This window comes from Hyla sarda (assembly GCF_029499605.1).
Source record: "Hyla sarda isolate aHylSar1 chromosome 1 unlocalized genomic scaffold, aHylSar1.hap1 SUPER_1_unloc_21, whole genome shotgun sequence".
Taxonomy (NCBI): Eukaryota; Metazoa; Chordata; class Amphibia; order Anura; family Hylidae; genus Hyla; species Hyla sarda.
The window spans coordinates 319,049-326,156 of NW_026607583.1; positions in this window are offsets into that span (position 1 = coordinate 319,049).

Genomic DNA, 7,108 nt, shown 5'->3' on the forward strand with positions numbered 1-7,108 from the left:
TGTATAATGTCCCAGCATTCCGAGCAGTGTCACCTCTCCAGTCATCACCAGACCCCTCCATTACTGTATAATGTCCCAGCATTCCCAGCAGTGTCACCTCTCCAGTCATCACCAGACCCCTCCATTACTGTATAATGTCCCAGCAGTGTCACCTCTCCAGTCATCACCAGACCCCTCCATTACTGTATAATGTCCCAGCAGTGTCACCTCTCCAGTCATCACCAGACCCCTCCATTACTGTATAATGTCCCAGCAGTGTCACCTCTCCAGTCATCACCAGACCCCTCCATTACTGTATAATGTCCCAGCAGTGTCACCTCTCCAGTCATTACCAGACCCCTCCATTACTGTATAATGTCCCAGCAGTGTCACCTCTCCAGTCATCACCAGACCCCTCCATTACTGTATAATGTCTCAGCAGTGTCACCTCTCCAGTCATCACCAGACCCCTCCATTACTGTATAATGTCCCAGCAGTGTCACCTCTCCAGTCATCACCAGACCCCTCCATTACTGTATAATGTCCCAGCAGTGTCACCTCTCCAGTCATCACCAGACCCCTCCATTACTGTATAATGTCCCAGCAGTGTCACCTCTCCAGTCATCACCAGACCCCTTCCATTACTGTATAATGTCCCAGCAGTGTCACCTCTCCAGTCATCACCAGACCCCTCAATTACTATATAACGTCCCAGCAGTGTCACCTCTCCAGTCATCACCAGACCCCTCCATTACTGTATAATGTCCCAGCAGTGTCACCTCTCCAGTCATCACCAGACCCCTCCATTACTGTATAATGTCCCAGCAGTGTCACCTCTCCAGTCATCACCAGACCCCTCCATTACTGTATAATGTCCCAGCAGGGTCACCTCTCCAGTCATCACCAGACCCCTCCATTACTGTATAATGTCCCAGCAGTGTCACCTCTCCAGTCATCACCAGACCCCTCCATTACTGTATAATGTCCCAGCAGGGTCACCTCTCCAGTCATCACCAGACCCCTCCATTACTGTATAATGTCCCAGCAGGGTCACCTCTCCAGTCAGCAGCTCCATCATCTTGTTGATCAGTTCTCGGATCTTCTGTTCATCCATTTCCTCATGTATCAGGGAGTGAGGTGGGGGCCCCGGGATTGGGCTCAGGGTTCTTCCACATTCTTCACCCACAGGGGCCCGACAGCGCCCACTAGAGGACTTCTTCACTACTGTGTAATCCTGTGTATGGAGAGATACATTAATATCACTACATACATTCCCAAAATCCCTCACCTCTCCAGTCATATCCATCTGTTATTACATAGATAAGAATGAGGTCATGTGACATCACTCCCAGAATCCCTCACCTCTCCAGTCATATCCATCTGTTATTACATAGATAAGAATGAGGTCATGTGACATCACTCCCAGAATCCCTCACCTCTCCAGTCATATCCATCTGTTATTACATAGATAAGAATGAGGTCATGTGACATCACTCCCAGAATCCCTCACCTCTCCAGTCATATCCATCTGTTATTATATAGATAAGAATGAGGTCATGTGACATCACTCCCAGAATCCCTCACCTCTCCAGTCATATCCATCCGTTATTACATAGATAAGAATGAGGTCATGTGACATCACTCCCAGAATCCCTCACCTCTCCAGTCATATCCATCTGTTATTCCATAGATAAGAATGAGGTCATGTGACATCACTCCCAGAATCCCTCACCTCTCCAGTCATATCCATCTATTATTACATAGATAAGAATGAGGTCATGTGACATCACTCCCAGAATCCCTCACCTCTCCAGTCATATCCATCCGTTATTACATAGATAAGAATGAGGTCATGTGACATCACTCCCAGAATCCCTCACCTCTCCAGTCATATCCATCTGTTATTACATAGATAAGAATGAGGTCATGTGACATCACTCCCAGAATCCCTCACCTCTCCAGTCATATCCATCTGTTATTACATAGATAAGAATGAGGTCATGTGACATCACTCCCAGAATCCCTCACCTCTCCAGTCATATCCATGTTATTACATAGATAAGAATGAGGTCATGTGACATCACTCCCAGAATCCCTCACCTCTCCAGTCATATCCATCTGTTATTACATAGATAAGAATGAGGTCATGTGACATCACTCCCAGAATCCCTCACCTCTCCGGTCATATCCATCTGTTATTACATAGATAATAATGAGGTCATGTGACATCACTCCCAGAATCCCTCACCTCTCCAGTCATATCCATCTGTTATTCCATAGATAAGAATGAGGTCATGTGACATCACTCCCAGAATCCCTCACCTCTCCAGTCATATCCATCTGTTATTACATAGATAAGAATGAGGTCATGTGACATCACTCCCAGCATCCCTCACCTCTCCAGTAAGCCGGAAGAGTATCCGTAGGGTGAGGTTTATGATCCTGTCGGCCATCTTGTTCCTGTCTCTCTCCATGGTTGATGGGTGATCCAGGAGAATTCTCTTATATAGAAGATATCAGCAGAGGATCCTGGATTGGAGAAACCTGAAGGGAAGAAGAGGAGACGATGATAAACCGCACCAGATTCTATGGAGAAATAAAATCCATTTCCTGGAGATAATCTGGGGAAACATCTGAGGAGACATTATAGTCACAATGATTTCGGATGAGTTCTCCTCTATGATGACGTCCTCGGAAATTACCAGAAAATCTTTCAGAATCTTTGGCGGCAAAGAATCAAATACAGAAGAACAAACACCGAGAACATGAAAAGAAAGACAAGAAGGTAAATGTAAAGAAAAGAGAAGGAAAAGGGAGGATAGAGGGTGAAGGGAAACAAGGGGGGAGGAGCATAAGGCGGGAATGGACGACCAATCACATGACCCAGCAATATAGCAGAGAACACGCTGGAGGACACAACAGGACGGCGACTCCACAGGATCCTGGAATCACATCCACGGGGGCCACGTCTGGTAGAATCTATCATGAGACTCATGGATGGCGACTAATCTATCACCTTGGACACCAGAGCCGGAGGAGATGGGAAGATTTATAGGATGTGGGAGATGAAGGGTTAATGTATCATTTTACTATATTTTATCTATAGATCAATGTCTGTCCCCTCCCCCAGAGAGAGGAGAAGATGTCTGGGGGCGGAGTCACCTTTATAGGGGTTCATTGTGTCACATCACAGCCACACCCCCTCATGATGTCACAGCCACACCCCCTCGTGATGTCAAAGCCACACACCCTCGTGATGTCACAGCCACACCCCCTCGTGATGTCACAGCCACACCCCCTCGTGATGTTACAGTCACACCCCCTCTTGATGTCACGGCCACACCCCCTCCATTCATGTCTATGGGAGGGGGCGTGTCGGCAGAGCCTGGATCCACAGAGGAGTCGGCCCAGTTCTCCATAAACCTCCTTCTACAAGATGGCGGCGGCCGGGGAGACATGTGGACACCGCGGGGAGAGAACCAGAAGGAGAAGAAGAACCTGACATATTAGAGGTAAAGACATAACAGGAATAGGGCCACAAGGACAGGAGGGCGGGGCTTCTAGCTGGGGGCCAACTGGGCGGAGATATAGGAAATGAGTAAAGATGGCGGAATAACACAAACAGCAGCAGAAACAAGACAATATATTAACCCTTCTCTCACCAGGAGCAAAGATAAAATAATATTAAAGTAAAAAACACAAAAATACATAAAAATAATCCCCAAAGGAGAAATCACAGGGTGAGGGGATCGGCCTCTATATAGGGGAGGGGGTGCGATTAACCCTTGTAAGGTTTTATTGTCAGTACAATGCATGGGTCATACCAGTGTGCGGGGGGAGGAATATACCATCTGTGCTGCTGGAGGGACGTAAGAGAATCCTGACAGGGAGAGAACACACATACCTGTATCTGTAGAGGAGCCGTGTACTTACAGGACCTGCGATGATGTCACCGTCATGTGATCAGTCACATGGAGGAGGAGTCACATGATCGGGGGCTGCTGCTCTAGGCTCATCTGCTCAGTGTATGCGGGACTCTACTGTCACATGACCATCATCACAGGTCCTTCAACTACAATCTCTTCTACCCTGCACTGGTCAGCTCCGCCCACTCCTGTCACATGATCCTCCCCACAGGTCCTTCAACCCCAGTCACTTATATACTGCTAAACTTTGCGTCAAAATGTACTGGTCACATGATTGTGACATCATCACAGGTCCTACACCTTCAGCATGTAGCAGATACAGAGCAGGTCCTGGTGGGGCAGTCACTGCTGTTGTGTTGTGTGTGGAGATCTCTCAGAGCAGCAGCCCCTGATCATGTGACCCCCTCCTCCTCCATGTGACTGATCACATGACGGTGACATCATCGCAGGTCCTGTAAGCACACGGCTCCTCTACAGATACAGGTATGTGTGTGCGGTCACCATCAGATCAGGATTATTGGGGATATTATTAACCCATAAAGGACTATTGCAGTGAAAAATAACATCCCCTATCCAAAGTATAGGGGATAAGATATAGATTGCGGGGGTCCAACTGCTGGGATCCCCCACGATTTCCTGTATGGGGGACCAGCATTTCGCAGGAAGCGGGCGACCTGACCCCCACAGGAAGCAGCTGCCGAAGCACCCCCTCCATGTATTTCTATGGGATACATGGTGGGGGCGTTTTGGCCGCCACTCCGTGCAGGGGTTGGCTCGCCCCCTTCCTGCGGACTGTCGAGGCCCCGTACAAGAGATTGCAGGGGTTCCCAGCAGTCAGACCCCCGCGATCTATAACTTGTCCCCTATTCGTTGGTTATTTTTTACTACAGAACTCCTTTAAGAACATGCGGTACATCTGCGCCCCATATGGGATTTAGATGTGAGCTTAGGAGCTATAAGCAGCCAGGACTCACCGCTAATGATAAACCCATTAAAGGGGTACTCTGCTGCCACAGTGTTCTGAACGATTGGAGCGGGGGTTGTGCTGGCATAGCCACGCCCCTTGTTCCGTCACGCCCTCTCAATGCAGGTCTATGGATTGAGGCGTGTTTATATGGTGAAGGGCTGCAGGTCATCTCCCCGCCCATCCTGTCATCTGGTTAATGTCTTCTCTGGGTATTAGCCATTTCTTCCATACAGCAATCTAAGATGGCCGCCACTGTGGTCCCGGTGGCTGCTTCTACCTCCTTCCTTACGGCCGCACAGCCTGCACACAAGGCACAGCGGTAACGTATGGTCTCTCCTCAGAGGCTTCTTCCTCAGCCTTCTCTGCTCGGGGCCCCTCTGTTCCATCCCCTTTGTTACCACAAACAACGTGTTCCAGATGAAAAGGGTCCATAATGTGGGTACCTGGAGGGACAACATCCACATCAGGATTCAAACTCCCGACATAGTGTCGTACCGACCCTGGAGACCAGATTGGCTTTCTGCCCAGATTCTGGACAATTGTAACATTCCGGGACAATAATTCCCAGTGTGACGCGGATCCATTCACCTATGATCCCTCCAACGCTTTATGTGAGCTAAATTACAAAAAGCACAGAAATGTGTCATGTGACCGTGTCACAAAAGTTTTTACACCACCTGAGGGAGGGGGGGGGGGAGGCACAATGGTTTGTTCGCAGTGGGATACATACAATGAAGGAATATCAGGTGTAGATGTCCTCAGTCCACTATGAGAGAAGGTGAAATGAGGTAAAGCCGCTCACAATAAACGTATACGTATGTATATGATAGAAGGTAATAATGTGAGGAAATCCTTGGGATTAGTGGGAGGCAGAAGGTCTCGATCCTGTGTGGAAATATCCCAGATGGATGATCCCTTTATCAATGATTCCAGTGCGGTGTCACCAAATCCCTTATATGTGTAACTGTTCAATGTCTTGAGTCCTGATATTTGGCGCCCTCCAGTGGTCAGGGTAAACACCTAGATGGCATCAGAATAACTGACTATAGTTAAAATAGGATGGTAAGAGAAGGTGTGTGACATAGGACAGTGACCTCCTGACCTCCGACCATGACAGGTCACATCTACTGGATGATGAAGAGTCCTCAGACACTTTGTCCACCATTTCCCTCGCGGCTTCTGGTATTACCTCGATAACATGGACGCAGACTATGATGGATCCCCTGACTAGGTTTACAGCCTCCATGATTGTGACTATAATGTCTCCTCAGATGTTTCCCCAGATTATCTCCAGGAAATGGATTTTATTTCTCCATAGAATCTGGTGCGGTTTATCAGCGTCTCCTCTTCTTCCCTTCAGGTTTCTCCAATCCAGGATCCTCTGCTGAGATCTTCTATATAAGAGAATTCTCCTGGATGACCCATCAACCATGGAGAGAGACAGGAACAAGATGGCCGACAGGATCATAAACCTCACCCTACAGATACTCTTCCGGCTTACTGGAGAAGTGAGGGATTCTGGGAGTGATGTCACATGACCTCATTCTTATCTATGTAATAACAGATGGATATGACTGGAGAGGTGAGGGATTCTGGTAGTGATGTCACATGACCTCATTCTTATCTATGTAATAACGGATGGATATGACTAGAGAGGTGAGGGATTCTGGGAGTGATGTCACATGACCTCATTCTTATCTATGTAATAACAGATGGATATGACTGGAGAGGTGAGGGATTCTGGGAGTGATGTCACATGACCTCATTCTTATCTATGTAATCACAGATGGATATGACTGGAGAGGTGAGGGATTCTGGGAATGTATGTAGTGATATTAATGTGTCTCTCCATACACAGGATTACACAGTAGTGAAGAAGTCCTCTAGTGGGCGCTGTGGGGCCCCTGTGTGTGAAGGATGGGGAAGAACCCTGAGCCCAATCCCGGGGACCCCACCTCACTCCCTGATACATGAAGAAATGGATGAACAGAAGATCCTAGAACTCATCAACAAGATGATGGAGCTGCTGACTGGAGAGGTGACCCTGCTGGGACATTATACAGTAAAGGAGGGGTCTGGTGATGACTGGAGAGGTGACACTGCTGGGACATTATACAGTAATGGAGGGGTCTGGTGATGACTGGAGAGGTGACACTGCTGGGAATGCTGGGACATTATACAGTAATGGAGGGGTCTGGAGATGACTGGAGAGGGGACACTGCTGGGACATTATACA